Below are 16,024 nucleotides of genomic sequence, written 5' to 3' on the forward strand. Positions count from 1 at the left end.
GAACAGGACTTCTATATTTACATAACTTCATTATCATTCTCCCTTTTAACTCAAAAGCTGCTTTCAACCCTTTCTGGAACAAGATTGGGTGTAAATAAATAAAGACAGACATGACTAATTAAACTTTGCATTCCCCAAGTGCCTTGACTTTCGGGGCTCTGGGCATTTTAACATGGCATATTTTTAGCAGCGAGAGTAAAACCGAGAATGTGACGCTGGAGTCTGGCCCCAGGGTCACAAGTCACATGTCCAACTGCTGAGTCTGGGAGAAGAACCCTTAGTTACCACACAGTCAACATCTCCTTCGGGCCAGTAAGCACTTCCTCGTCAGCTGGCAGATGCCAACTGTCACGTGAAGGCATGGGCCGGTCCACGCTGGGTGACTTGTCCAGGTTCGCTCAGCTCAGGGGAACCGTGCATTTCTCCTAGAACTGTGTCCTGAATGAAGCCCCTTAGCACTTTGACCTGCCCAGCGTGTTGCACCATAGTGTCGCACCATAGTGTCGCACCGATGGGTAGATGGGTAGAGTTCTTCCATTCCTGGAATCGGAAGGCACCTTGGAGGCAGTAGTGAGGGATAGAAACAGAATGAACTACCCACAACCTCCACTTTTTCGCATCTTGAAAACGAGAGGGTTGAACTCAGTGATCCTTAACACCTCTTCCCGGTTGAACGGATCAGCCCGTCTGTGGCTTCCCGTACCCTTGGACTTCACAGATCAGCACGGTCTTCACAAACTTGCGAGAACCGACAGAGTATTGACTTTTTACTCTCCAGAGAAGAATGATTAAAAAAAGAAGAAGAAAACTACTATTATTGCCATTTTCTATCATTTGATTTCCAGAAGAAAAGGACATATGAACTAAAAAAAAAAAAGTAGGAGGTAAATAACCTCCGAATAAAAGACATTCCTTGTTAAGGAAAGGGCTGGCGACTTTCCTTCAACGTAAGTGCTGTGCCGTGGTTCTGTCTTTCCCATTTTTAAAAACAGCTTTATTGAGATGCAATCCATATGTCATACAATCCATTCACTGTAAGTATACAATCCAATGACTTACAGTCAGTGTACAGAGTTGAGCAACCATCCCCACAATCCAATTTTAGAGCTTGTCCAACAACCCCAGAAGAGCTCCTATGCCCATTTGCAATCTCTCCCTGTTCCCACCCATCAAGGGCAGGCAACCACATACTTACATTCTATCTCCAGATTCACCTTTCCTGCACATTTCACACAATGCAGCCATGTGTCATGGGCCTTTTTGTGTCTGGCTTCTTTCATTTAGCATACTTTAGAGGTATCCATGTTGTAGCATGTATCAGTACTTCTTTTTTTATGCCTCAGTCATATTTCGTTGTAAGGGTATACCACATTTTATTTAGCCATTGTTGAAGGAGGTAACCCAGAGGCCATAACCACCAGTTAACCCTCAAGCTGGACCTGGGCAAACGAAGGTTCCTCGCCCCTTCCCTCTCTTTAAAACTAGGTTTCCCCCAGAGCTCAAGCTAAAGGTTTCAAGAAAGTCCCCTGCCTGAAGAATTATCTTCAAGAAAAGGGCTTTATCCAGTGCCTAGCTGCGGAAGACACTGGATGGAGCCCCCAAAATGCTCTCAACAGATCTGGGGCCCTCATCACATCCTGCTCAGTAGTCGCTGCTTAGTCCGTTAACAGCGACCCACTGCGTGTCTCCGTCCAGGCCCTCAGAAGGCAGAGAGCACTTGGCGAATGTTGGCTGGCTACGGAACGGATGCGTGAGACTTGGCCGGAGAGCCCTCTGGTTTCAACTTCCAGTAACCTTCCTTCCAGGTGCAATGAGGTCCCTTTTTGACTTTCTGATGTAGAAGTTTAGAACTGGAATAACTTTGGAGATGATATAACCGAGGACCCTGGTTTTGCAAATAAAGAAATTGAGCTACTGAAGGAAACTTGATTTCCGAATCACACCGCAAGTTAGCCACCACGCAGAACTTGAACATGGCTCATCTGATTTCCAGCCCACGTGTGTCTCTAGATGTCGCTACAGGTGAGAGAGCCTCACACTTTGGCTGAGCCTGGGCTGACCTCCGCTCACGCCTTGAAAATCACGTGTTACGCGGGCTGCGAACCAAAGTGTCGCAGGTTCGATTCCCAGTCAGAGTACATGCCTGGGTTGCAGGCCATGACCCCCAGCACCCGCACATTGATGTTTATCTCTCTCTCTCTCTTTCTCTCTTCCTTCCCTCTCTAAAAATAAATAAATAAAATCTAAAAAAAAATCACGTATTGAATCAAGTTCCTAGTATCACCTTGTTTCATTTTCTTATACTTCCTCTCCCGAATAAAACTTCTTTTTTCGATGTTGTGGTTCAGTAAATCAAAGAAATACTATCAATATCACCTTTTGTCACATCCACCTTCAGCCCCAATGAGCATGAAAAGAGGTTGGCCAAAGCCACCGCCATCTTTGGCTGATGTCCTGGAACCCGTGACCCCCTGAAGCACGGCTGAACTGCACGGTGAGGCCGGCTTGTGATGTTCAGCAAAACCCGCCGATGATGATGTATGTTCAAAAGTAAAAAAACAGTTCATGTGAGAAAAAGAGTTCCTCTTTTTCATTCTTTCTCTACAACAAAGCACTTGATTAAAAGTGCTAAGGACATATTTTTTAGAACTCAAAACAGGAAGTAGTAAATTGCTAAGAAAGCACTAGATTCTATAAAAGGCTCCCAGATACCTACATGCCTTCCTAAGTGAGTGGACAGGCCATGAATCAATGAAAACTTACGCAGAGCATATGAATAAATCCAATACTCATCCTCTTGGGGATGTTTTATGCTAACAACCGTTCAGAGCCTCTTACCTTCCCTTATTTCGTTCAGGGAAGAAGCTCTGGTGTGTTCTTCGTACTATTCCTGCCCTTGAACAAATGCTCTTATGCCTTTTAAAAAAACAATCCTTTACCCAAGTCCCCTAAAAGATCTCTTTTTGTAGGCACTGTGGCAGTGCTCAGATCATTTGCCAAAATTTAAAACGTTTTATTTCGCCCCGGCTGGTGTGGCTTAGTGGACTGAGTGCCAGCCTGCAAACTGAAAGGTCACTGGTTCGATTCCCAGTCAGGGCACATGCCTGGGTTGCGGGCCAGGTAACCAGTTGGGGGCGTGCAAGAGGCAACCACACACTGATGTTTCTCTCCCTCTCTTTCTTCCTCCTTTCCTGTATCTAAAAATAAATAAAATCCTTAAAAAATGTTTTATTTGTTTTTTTGTTTGTTTTATCACGTTGGCTGAGACTTTTAGTACAATGTTGAATAGCAGTGGATATTCTGGCTTTTTTAGATATAATTTACTGTGCTGTTATGAAATATTCCAAACATAAGACTATAGAATATCAAATTCCCATATACCTGCCATCCAGCTTTACCGTATTTGTTTCTGACCCTTAAAAACTTACATACGAAGCCTCCCCTGTCCCTGACCTTCCACTCAGAAGTAGCTGCTGTTATAAATTAATGTTTATTATTACTATAAATTTTTGTACTCTCAATATGCAACTGTACATCTTTAAAAGTGACGTAGTACACTGAAAAGAATGGAGAACATTACCACTTACTACTGAATGAAAGGGGCCGATCTGAAAAGGCTGGATACTGTAGGATTCCAATTATATGACATTCTGGAAAAGGCAACACTATGGAGACAGTAAAAAAACTGACCAGCGGTTGCCAGCGGGGGAGTGGGGGGAGGGCGTGACTAAGCAGGGTACAGAGGATTTTCGGGCAGTGAAAATACTCGGTGTGACATTGTAACGATGGGTACGTGCCATGACACTTTCGCCTAAACTCAGAATGCATGACACCAAGAGCGAGCCCTAGGTCAACCCTGGACTTTGGGTGCTTATGATGTTTCAGCATAGGTTCATCCTTGGTTTAAAAAAAAAAAAAGTTCTGTTCTGGTGAGTGGGATGGACGACGGGGGAGGCTAACGTGTGGGGGGACTGGAAGTCCAAGGGAAATCTCTGTACCTTCCTCTTATTTGTGTTGCAATCCCAAAACCGCTCTAAAAATATTTTCATTACATAATACTGTTTTACAGCTTTAAATTTTTTAAACAAATGTTATTATTCCATACAGACACTTCTGCAACATTTTCCCATTCACGTTACTTTTATAAAAATTACTGTGTTGGCCCTGACCGGTGTGGCTCAGTGGGTGGAGCGCCAGCCTGTGAACGGAAAGGTCACCTGTCTGACTCACCGTTGGGGCACGTGCCTGGGCTGCCGGCCAGTCTCCAGATGGGGGCGTGCAGCTGATCCGTGCTGCTGCCACGCACAGACGTTTCTCTCCCTGTCTCTCCCTCCCTTCCCCCCTCTCTGAAGAGCTTAAAATCTTTCTTAAAAATTATGTTAGTTCTCAGCTAACATGACCAACCAGGCAAGTGGTTATCAAACACTGTGAGACACAGTGAACAAGGTGACCTTGGGCTTGGGAACGGCAGTTGCTCCACTCTGGCTGAGCAGGAAAACTGCCACCTCATCCCATAGCCTTTTGTTTGTTTGTTCATTCTAACTTTTTAGTGTGGAAAAATCTCAAACATTTGCTCGAGTCAACAGCACGGCACACTGGACCTGCATGGACCCATCAACCGTGAGCGGTGGTCGGTCTTGTTGGATGTGCTCACGAGGTCCTGCGAGTCCGGACTATGTTAGAGCCAACCCCAGGCATCACTGAATCTCGTCTGTGGGAATCGGCCCTCGAGGTGTGCCGCAGGGACCCTCACCTTGTGGCGCTCACGACCTCGTGTGTTCTCCCACACCGAATGGGGGCTGCTGTGCGTAACCTTTTAAAGATGGTGGAAGTGGTGGCTTCTGACTTCCGAGGCTGAGCCACGGAGGAGACTGTGGCTTCCCCATTGGTCTCTTGGGTTGCTCCATGTCGGGGGCCAGGCTGAGACTAGGCCGAGGTAAGCACGGCACCTACCACACAAAATGGAGGGAGGCACTGAATCTCAGGTGCTGACCCTGTGCCGGTGCAACCCTGGGCGACAGTGCCTCCCTCCGTCTTGCCCCGTCGGTGACTCACTGGGCTCCCACTAGCCCCAGCCCTGGTGGCGGAGGCCAGCTGCCCGTCTATGAAGACACCAGCGTATCCTTGTTGAGGAGCCCACGTGGAGAGGAGCTGGGGCCTCCCACCAACAGACAGCACCGACTTGCCATCATGTAAGAAGCAGACCCTTCAGCCCCAGCCAAGATTTTAGATCCCTGCCTGTCTGGGCCGTGGAGCGGCCTCCTGCAGTCTCCGAGGCCTAGCGTCGGGGTCCCCGTGCGCCCCCCACCACCGATGGTTTCCATCTGCCCACAGGCAAGATCAGGGAGCCATCCTTCCAGCGGCTCAGCTCAGGGCCACTGTCGACTGCTCCCCTCGTCACTTGGGTTCCACTTCCAAGAACAGGTCCTGTTAAAGTGCCGAGAGCCCTGGGGAAGCCGTCCCCACCACCCTGGTCTCCCCACGGCCGACCGGTCTCTGACAGGAGAGCTGCTTCTTCTCTGAGAGGTCCACTCTCCTGCTCGTGGCCACAGTGTATGAGTCCCCAGATCACCCAGAATCTCCCCAGGCCTTGTGCAGCAAGGCCACCTGTCACCTGGCCCAGGCAGCCCCAAGGTAGTGGCCTGAGTGGCCACCACCAGCCACCAGACTTCCAGAGGGGCTAGGCTGTCCTCTATCCCCTCCCCACTCCTCACCCCACCCCGCAGACTAGGCGAGCTGCAGCAAGCAGAAACGGTTGGTTGGGTTCTTTGATATCAAAACAGCAAAATATCAAAAGGAAGTTCAGAGAGCCCTGCTTTTTACTACCCAAGCCTTCCTGACACCCGTCACAGTGTGCCTTGCACCAAGTGGAAAATAAACAACAAACAGCCAGCAAAAAAAAGGAAGGAAGGAAGGAAGGAAGGAAGGACGGAAGGAAGGAAAGGTTCCAGATGGCTACAGCTCATCACAGGCCCTCATGAAGGAAGCCGGACCCTAACTGCCAAGGCAAACTGCTCCCAACCCCTGTGGGAAATACTGTGTGAACATAACATTGTTGAGGCCACAGAGGTTTGGGACAATTTATCCTGCAGCTATTGATAACTAAGGCAGAGACTGGTAACCTGGTTGTAGGATGATGCCCTAACGGAGACCTAAAAATGCGAGATCAGGTGGAGGTGGAGACTGGAAGGTCTTTGTTTTTTTCAAATGATAAAGCTTATTCAGAAAGTTACAGAGGTAGTAGAAGTTAGCCAGTTGGGCTGTGCAGGCTCGAGACAAGTTACAGAGGCAGAAGAGGGGCCGGCCCTTGGAGCTTAGGGGAGAGAAAGGCCAAGGTCACGCATCTGCAGGGAGACGAGGAGGAGAGAGAGGAAGGCGCAGGGTGCTCCTGGGAGGGAGAGCCCTCCAGCCAGGACCCAGGAACTGGAAGGACTTGGAGCAGTGTGTTCAGGAAAGCCTAGAGAGCCCCCAGGGCGCAGGGGAGGCAGACCATGAAAGTTGAAAGGAAAATGAAAATATCATCAGAAACAGGAAGTTTCTTCATCTTTAATGGGAGAAAGTTTTACCGCACTGTCAACCATAGTAACCTGGAGAGCAGAAAATCTAACTAATTAACTGGGTGTCCTAAGAGGATTTTTTTAAAAGGCAGAATGTATCATCTGGCTGCTTTTGCAGCCTAAGGCAAAAGACAAGAGGAAAGAGATGAAGCTGAAAAGATAACTCTAGAGTTGTCAGAATTTGCTAGATTTGAAAATTCCCAGACTCTACAGATAGCAAACCATGCTAAAATTTAGAAATGCCCTTGGGGAAAAACATCAGAGAACAAGTTAGACAAACCTGATTTGGTGTAGGTGCCACTGCTGAAGTGAGCACAGTTAAGCAGTTTAAGAGATTAAACCAAGGGTGAGCTGTAAAATCCTTGGTGATCATGTCAGAAAGACCCGAGGCAATGCCTCAGATAACTGCTCAAACAGTGGGACTTCTGAGATTTTCAAAACCACTGTTCTCAGGCACTCTCAGATAAAAGCTAAGTAAAGGGAAACTTATCTCAAAGAGATTTGGGGGTGCTAATCTGTCTAGTAAGATAAACTCTGATGAGATCTGTTAAAGGCCCACAAAGATTTTTCTGTTGTGGTTTTGTTTTTTTAAAGACCCACAAAGTTTTAAAGAGAGTTGTATTAGCAGAAACACCACCAGTTCGGACTGATAGTACAGATTAAGAGATCTTTGTATCCCCCAAATTGTATAGACAGTAAGCAGTCTAAGGAAGCTACCCAGTAGTGAGGACAGGCTATCTCTCAAGGAAGAGGAAAGATGACTCAGAAGGTGAAACCAGGAACCGCAGAAAATCTTCTCAGGCCTTGAGCCCAAAGCAGGGAACCAGGAACACGGCCCTGCCGGGTTTCAGACTCCACTGCAGGGACCCGTGTGTGTCTGCTCTGCTCCCATCTTTGAATGAGAAGATCTATCCTGTGCCTGTCACTGCTGTATGTTGGCAAAGGGGTAACTAATTGTCTTCTTAATTCATAGTTTTGTGACGGGGGAAACGCGGATCTTCTTGCCAACGCAGTAAAGAATTACAGATCAGCAAGTCTATTCATGTGCGAGCAGGGTTTATTGGTGGTGTGTGTTATCATGGAAGAGAACGGGCCTTGCTGAGGTGGGGGAGAGAAGTGAGAATCAGAGTGGCGAGAGCAAGGGCGGCCAAAAGCAGCAGGTCCTTGGTCTTGGGGACTGACTTATAAAGTTGTGGGATGAGGTGAAAAAGTTACATATCGAGTGCTGGGGAAAGGTGAGGCCAGCTGCCCCCAGGAGAACATGACTGCCCAAACGTAGTCTGTGTGAGGGATCTGTTAACCCGAGTTCTTATCTTGCTCCAGATGACCTTTGTTCATGTTGTCCTAAAACAGGTCACGTGACAGGAGGCAGTTAATTGAAGTTGAGCCAGTTACCCTAAGTTGTTCTGTAAGCACCAGGGACTGCCTGGGAAAACAGACAATGACCAGAGACAGGCAATTAAGCAAAGTTGCTTTATGGGCTCTTTCTTTGGGCACCCTGGACCCTTCCTCTTCCAGGCCTTGGGATGAATGCACTGTTTCAAAGGCTTTCTTTCCCAGATAGTGGAGATCATACATAAAATTTTAAGGACTGCCCTCCTCCCATGGTAGCATGGTGTTTCTTGTGATGCTGGAGCACCTGGTAATATTACTGGACCAGGCTCAGGACCGCTGAGTTAGTGCGTGAGACATGTCTCCCTCGTCCTCCCTGCTTCGGTTTACTATCTATCCGACCTAACAGTTCTTCAAATGAAGAATAACTGTACTTGGGGGAACTTGAATATGATTTTCAAGTAGTGAGATTCTGGACTTGGAGTTGATGCTGCAATACAATGAGGTTTTTTGAGGACCTTGGGAGGGAGTGAGTATATTTTTCATGTCGGAAGCACTGAATCATCGGGGACCACAGGGAAGATTGTGGTAGCCAGTCTCCTGATCCACAGAAACCATGGAAGATTATAAATATTTACTATTGGTTAAACCATTACGCTTTGACAGATTGTTATGCACTAACAGAAAACGAATACATCCCCCATGAATATTTCACTATGTTTCTAAAAGATAAGAGCACTTTTTCATTTTTTTAACTTTTAAGTAGTTATAGACTCACAGGAAGTGGCAAAAAAGAGATGTCTAGTGTATCCTTCACCCGGCGCCCCCACCCCCGTGGCAGCATCTTACATAACTAGAGCACGACAGCACACCCTGGAGCCTGGCATTGCCACAGCCTTATCAGATAGACCACAGACGTTACTCAGACCTCACCGGTTTGCACATGCACTCATTCGTGTGTGTGTGTGTGTGTGTGTGTGTGTGTGTGGTTCTAAGTTAGGGGAGAGAGCTGTATAAAAATAGGGACCCGATCACCAGAAGAATCAGTGCTGCTGTTACCTTCACAAGAGAAGAGGGTTGTGCAGGAAAGGACACCCAGGGCCCTCTGAGGCCCCGGCAATGTCACGTGTGCACACAGATACACTTTGCATTTTGTACTTTCCTCCATACATGTTATGTTTCACTGCAAAACTAGTTTTAAAAATGCAGGAGAAATTTATTTCCAAGAAATCCATGGATTTTCTAACTATACCATGAGCCCTTCCTATATTAAAATACCTTAAGCCCTGGCTGGTGTAGCTCAGTGCATTGAGTGCCGGCCTGTGAACTGAAAGGTCGCTGGTTCAAATTCCAGTTAGGGCACGTGCCCTGGGTTGTGAGCCAGATCCCCAGTTGGGGACGTGCGAGAGGCAACAGATTGATGTGTTTTTCACACATTGATGTTTTTCTCCCTTTCCCTTCCTCTAAAAATAAATAAGTAAAATCTTTTAAAAATGAAAAAAACTTAAAAATACAAGAAAAATATATTTAACTGTATTTTATGTATACATATCATTTGACATACTTATACGTGTTTCTATACATGCATGTCTAAGTGTACATATATGTGTTTAGATTGAAAACCACAAGGAGATACCACTAGACACCCACAAAATTGGCAAACATTGTAAAGCTGGACAAAACCGTCGATTTCAATGCACGAAGACGCTGGCAAGAAAGTATAGAAAGTACATGTGATGGGCTGCAGCCCAGCGAGCCCTGATGTCAGCAAATTGAGGTGACAGAAGAAAGACAGTGTGCGACCCTTGCTCTGGCGTGGGTGGGGAAGCAGGAATCTCCTGGGAGAACCTTGGCCCCGTGTCCGCCCTCACGTGGCCAGCTCCCCCTGGATTTACCCCCTTTAGGTTTTTGCTCTACGCTCCCCAAAACATTTCTTGTCCAGACTGCCAGTGACCTTGACACTGCTAATCCACCAGTCATTTCTCAGTCTCAGCATGCTCGATCTCTCACAGATTTTTTCTTATTAGGGTGAAGTCCACATAACATAAAATCAATCAGTTAAAAGTACAACCCAGTGGCGTTTAGTCCCTTCGCAATGTTCTGCAACCACCACTTGCATCAAGTTCCGAGACAGTTTCATCGCCCCAGAGAAAGTCCTGTACCCAGCAGTCACTGACTGTTCCCTTCGCCCCCTGACCCCTGGCAACCACCCACCTGCTCTTTGTCTCCAGGGGTCCACCCGTTCTGGACATTTTGTATATATGGAATCATGCCCTCGCACAGAATTGAATGCAGTCGAGCACTTCCTCTTCTGTCACATACTTTCTTCACGTGGTTTCCGGAACACCTCAGTCCTAGTTTTTATTATCTCTTCCCCATTTATTCCCCAGCTGACTCATCCAGTCACATGGTTTTCAGTTTTATTATGTGCTGATGACTCCAAGTTTTTTTTTTAATTGATGTTAGAGAGAGAGGAAGGGAGAGAGAGAGATACATCCATTTGTTGTTCCACTTATTTGTGCATTCGTTGGTTGCTTCCTGTATGTGCCCTGACCAAAGGTCAAACCTGCAACCTTGGCGTATCAGGACAACACTGTAACCAACTGAGCTCCCTGGCCAGGGCCTTGGAAGGGACCCTTAAGGAACACCAATACTGAGTGCAAAGGCATTTTAAACTCCCTGGGGTTCTCCTGAGATGTCTCAGGAGCTTCTGGGTGGGGGGTGGGGATCCGTTGGGTGGGGCTCTGCACACGCTCTCCCTGTCCCCACCCTCTTTATCAGGGCTCTTCCCTCAGGGCTGCTCAACGGTTATCTGTTTTATACATGGGGTGTGGACAGATTTCCTTTAAAGAAAGAATTCTGTAGCATAACAATCATTCACCACCACCTTAAAAATCACCCATTGAACAGACAGGGAAACTGAGACCCTGAGAGAGAAAGGGAGTTGTCCATGAAGCCCAAGGAAGAAACAAACTGCTGTTTGCTGATAACCAGCCTGGGCTCTTTCCAGGACAACACCAAGCCTTTTCTCCACCCAGCCCAGCTGCCAACATGGGGTCATATGTTGGTTGGAGGCTCTTAGCAAAGGCAAAGGCAGCCGGAGGATGTGGGGTGGACAGGGGTCCTAGAAAGTTTCACTGGGGGCTCAGTGGCGAAGGGATTTTATCTCTGCAAGCAACTTAGCTTTCCAGACAATACGGAAAATACTAGAATTGGCCTGACGCATCTGAAGGAACTTCCCAACAGGTATGGGAATATGAAGTTCCCATGCATCATGGGAAAATTACAATCTGTGCTCTAGAAACAAATGGATACAGCAATGCTAGTTTCACTGGTCAACCCAGTTATAATATACAGGCACACGCATACTTTTAAGTGTTCATTGCCCCCTGCTGCTGGAAGAGAAGAATGCATGGAGAGGCTCACAATTTCATTCTTCAGATCTGTTCAGTAAGGAAGTAGAATCACAGAACCAGGAGCTGAAGGAACACAGGAATTTTCTAAGGAGAATCACAAAATCCGTAGGGGGTGCCTGCAGGGACTGGGCAGGTGACATGGAGGAGGGACCTTGGGCAACTGGGAGGCTGGGCTGTGAAGACGTGGGGGATGCATTTGGCCTCCTAGAGCATTCAAAGTTTTAAATTGTTTTTACTTATTTTTAAAAATAGTAGATTCTCTTGCTACAGAGTTCAAGGGACATGTGCATAATAGGATCCACTGAAGAATAAAGCTCCCTCTCACTTGTGCTGCCCGGCCAGGTTCTCCTGCAAAGAAAGTGTCCCTTGAGAAAGACACTCCACCCATACAAGATACTTGTATACGAATGATAGCGTATTATCAACACCATTTTTTTCTCTGTTTTTTTCACTAAACATATATTGTTAAGACTGTAGAGCTCTTTTCATATTCCTACATGAGAACTTCTGTTTTTCTTTTTTAAGATTTTGTTTATTTTTAGAGAGAGGGGAAGGGAGAGAGAAAGAGAGGGCAATGTGCAAGAGATACATCGATTGATTGCCTCTCACGCACCCCAGCTGGGGGTCTGGCCCATAACCCAGGCATCTACCCTGACGGGGAATGGAACTGGCAGCCTTCCGGTTCACAGGCCGAAGCTCAATCCACTGAGCCACACCAGCCAGGGCTGTTGTTTTTTTTTAAAGCAGTTTATAGTATTCTGTTAGATGAATATACCAAAAATTTCAAATCGATGAACATTTAACTTGTTTCCAATATATGTTATTAATAAGCAACTCTGTGATGGATAACTTTGTATAGTGCATATGTCATTTTGCATACGTGTCAATGTCTCTACAGGATAATTCCCTAGAAGTGGAATTGCCTTCTTAGAGATTGTATCAGTTGACATTTCTACCAATAACATGTAGGAATGTCTATTTCTCCACTCTCTTGTCAACACACTCTGAGTGAATTTTTGGTTTTTGTTTATAAATTAAACATCATGCTGTGGCCAAAACAAAAACAATTAATTGAGGTTGCAAACGTGTGATCCCTAATTCTAGTTCAATATCTTCACTTCATAAGTGAATCCTGGGGAGTGGAGTGGTTTGCTCAAGTTCACACAGCTAGAAACTAGAGAACCACGATCAGAACCAAAGTATATTCTACTTCATCACCATCTTTTTTTTTCTGATAAAATTGAGAGTCAGGGAGATGAACTCATTTGCAACTAATTGACAGCCAAATAAAAACTCAGGTCATCTGATTTCTGACTCTTACCATGCTATTTCAGTTCACTGGACATTGTCATGCATTCATTACTTCACCTTTCATCCTCACCCTTTCAGTGGTTAAGATCATTGTTTCTGGAGTCACCCTGACCCAGGTTTGCATCTCAGAGATACAACCTACTCCTTGTGGCAAGTAACTAAAGCTCCCTGAAGCACGAAGCCTTCATCTGTAAAGTGGGGCTACATATTAATCAGAATTTGGTAGGTAAAGTTGTGTAATAATAAATAATCCCAGATCTCACTAGCATCTAAAAGCAAAGGTTTATTTTGAACTTATGTGACACTAGATGCGGGATGCTTCACATCCCTTTTTCCTTCTGGGACCCAGAAGGAGGAAGGAAGCAGCCCCATCCGAGATAGGCTATTCTCATGAAAGTGGAAAAAAAGATCAAGAAAGCTAGTGGAAACAATGGCTCTTAATACTTTTGCTCAAATGTGTCAAAAGGCACTTCTGTTCATATTCCATTGGCCAAAGGAAGTCACATGATCCATCCATCAGTAAAGCTGGAAAGGACACTCTTACAGGATGCGCCGCAGTCATCTAGCAACAGGTGGGGATGTATAATCCCTAACAGGAAGATCTACTCAATACCACCTACTATGGGATCATAATAGTACCTTCCTTGCAGCTGTTCTGAGAATTAAATAAGGCAAAACAGACCCAATGCTTAACACAGTATTCTGCACTTAATAAAGGCAAAACTGTTGGATGCTATTATTACCTCCCCATGCTCCTGAAACTTTTGCTGGACACTAGCCTGGGCTAACCCTGACCTGGGAGGAAGAAAAGGAGTTGTAATTACTCCTTTTCCCGATATTTAATTTGCAGACAATAAATCATTGAGTCTAACAGCACGGGCTTTGGAGTAATGTGGACTCCTCATTAAAGCAGATGATCTTTGACGAGTTACTTATCCTCTCTGATCCTTACTTTCTTCAACACGAAAATGAGGATTGTTGTAGACTTGTTATTAGGGCTAAATTAGCCCAATCCAGTGCATATAGTATGTGCCGAGTTTTTGGTGAACTGCTGAATGTGGATTTTAGACTAATTGCTAACACTCAATGAACTGTAATAACATAGCTACAATACTGCTGTATGGAAAGCCTTTTACCGGCCTTTCCCATCTTTTGGGTCTCAGCTGAAATGTCACTTCCGCAGGGACCTTCCCTGACCACACCATTGAAAAGTGCTTCCGCTATCTCCAGTCACTTCTCACCGTTTCCTTTACAGACCTGGTAATGCCCTGAAATTGCCTTGTTCATTCATCGATTTATTTAATATCTGTCTCAGTCACTAGAAAGGAAGCTCCAGGAAATCAGGGATTTTTTTTTTTTTTTAATGTGGAACGCTTCACAAATTTGCACATCATCCTTGCGCAGGGGCCATGCTAATCTTCTCCGTAATGTTCCAATTTTAGATGTGTGCTGCCTAAGCGAGCACGAAATCAGGGATCTTGTTTCCTGCATTCTCATCTCCTGCCCTGGGCCTCAGCAGCCTCACCCACAGACTGCGGGAGGATGAAGAGAAAAGTGAACGCAGCCCGCTGCACCTAGACCTCACGCCCCGCCTAATTCAGGACTCCAATTGTCCTCCAGGTGGGCCACAGTGGGGCTCCGCCCCGCCCCCCACAGCAGGCGTGGCCTCCAATGTTGTGCTAGCCGCGTGCAAGCTGCGGTCGGAAGAGTCTAGTCTCACCCACGCAGGCCCCGCCTCCTGCCTCGCAGCTGGCGAAAAGGGGCGTGGCCGGGTGCGAGGTCCCGGCTGCTGCCCGCGCCGCTGCCTGAATCGCCTCCCGGTGGCTGCTCTCGTCTCCCGGCCGCTCAGGCAGCTCGGAAGCCACTCTGTTTTGGGGTCCTCGCTGCCCTTCCACGTCTCCCGGAAGAGTAGCTGGGCCGTGGCAGGGCCTTAGCAGGTACGGGACGCCTTTACACAGCTTGGCCCTTTCCCGGCCGGCAGCTGAGTGGGGTGGACCGGGAGGACGTGGAGGCCGCAGTGCGGCCGCTGCAGAGTCCTCAGGTGAGGCGGCGTCCAGGGCCCAGTGGGTAGGACGGGTCCTTTGGGGGCGTTAAGAGCCTGAAATGCGGGGGCGGCGTCCCCTCAACGGAGTATTTGGTCTCTCTGCCCGGTGAGGGGAGGAGGAAAGGGGCGGAAGAGCCTCCGTGGGCCTCGGCCGACTTCGTTTCGTGCCCTCCCCTTTCCTCCCTTCCCCTCTCCCGAGTCTGGTTTCACCGCTCTTCCCCCTCCAGAGAGTCACCAAGGTGGTGGGGAGCGAAGTGGGGATCTGCGCTCGCCTACCCGCGATCCACCGACCGTCACTCCCTACGGCCGACCAGCTGAGCCCAGCCTCCTTTCGCCTGTGTTGACACTTGGCCTTCCAGCGGGCCCTGCCGCCGCCACCCCTCCATCCCACGCACTGTCACCGCCTGTCTTCACCTCCGTCTGGGCTGTTTCTTGGGGCAGAGCCTGAGGAATTATTTGAGGGGCTTGTCTGAAGTAGGCTCGAGATGTTTGTCAACAGGGCCTGGCCCAGGACCCTCGTTAGTATCTGTTTCATTGGGTAATATGAAGCCACGGGGCTTTGTTTTAAAGCCCTATTAACTTTAAAATGGGAGACGCCATGAAGGAATTAATAAGTGTTTCTTGCTTTGTTAGGAGTGATAATTGGCCCCCATGCCACCACTGTTTACTTGAGAGGAATACATTGCATCGGTAGGGAGTTTTATGTTACAAAGCATTTCAGATCCATTTTCATTTGATTTCACATAAGCGCTGTGAAAAAACAGGCAGGTTGTAGTCCCATTTCTTTCCTAAGGAACAGCTTTAGAGGGTGTCTTGAGGTTATTCCGATATTGAGAAGCTGGATGGGAAATGCAAGGATTAAGAAAATGGGTTTGGGTGACTTAGATTTGAGTATCTGAGCTGCCAGTTAAATCCTGGGATCTTTCTAAACCTTTTCCCCCACTTAAAAAAAAAAAGATACACGTATTGCTACTTACCACATAATGTGTTTGTGAAAATTACGTGATGAATGTCTGTGCAGCATCAGACATAAAAATTCCACTCAGCAGTATTTGTCTGGGTGCTAAACATTGGAGAGTCATTGGTGAGCGAAATAGACAAGGTCTTTATTCACCTACATGCCACACTGATCACTTCTTTTCTCTCTCCCTTCCCCAATAGGGAGAGAGAAAAAAACACATAATTATAAAGCCAAAAAGTGGCTGTGAGGGAAAAGAATAGCGTGTGAACACAAAAATGATAAGACCTAATTTAGATGGGAAGGAAGAGGTTTTGGGAGCGGACGACATTCAAATGGAGATGAAGAATCAGAGTTAACAGCGGAAGGGCTTTCCAGGCAAAAAGAACAATGTGCACATTCAAGA

At 46.9% G+C, this 16,024-nt stretch overlaps 1 protein-coding gene and 1 non-coding gene across 3 annotated transcripts in view; one reads left to right on the forward strand and one right to left on the reverse strand.

Annotated features, from left to right (window-relative positions):
- Positions 1 to 13,975: 13,975 nt before the first annotated feature.
- LOC123808984 lies at positions 13,976 to 14,081 on the reverse strand. Its single transcript, XR_006783870.1, has one exon. It is a non-coding gene; the product is annotated as a U6 spliceosomal RNA (small nuclear RNA).
- Positions 14,082 to 14,507: 426 nt separating this feature from the next.
- GOLGA5 (golgin A5) overlaps positions 14,508 to 16,024 on the forward strand; it is a 37,944-nt gene continuing 36,427 nt past the window's right edge. For both annotated transcript variants that reach the window (XM_045823524.1, XM_045823525.1), the window contains exon 1: positions 14,508 to 14,657. The gene's annotated coding sequence lies outside the window, so the exon portion shown is untranslated. The remainder of the gene's footprint in view (positions 14,658 to 16,024) is intronic.

This window comes from Phyllostomus hastatus, unplaced genomic scaffold, assembly GCF_019186645.2.
Source record: "Phyllostomus hastatus isolate PE091 unplaced genomic scaffold, TTU_PhHast_1.1 phas_scaffold_501, whole genome shotgun sequence".
Taxonomy (NCBI): domain Eukaryota; kingdom Metazoa; phylum Chordata; class Mammalia; order Chiroptera; family Phyllostomidae; genus Phyllostomus; species Phyllostomus hastatus.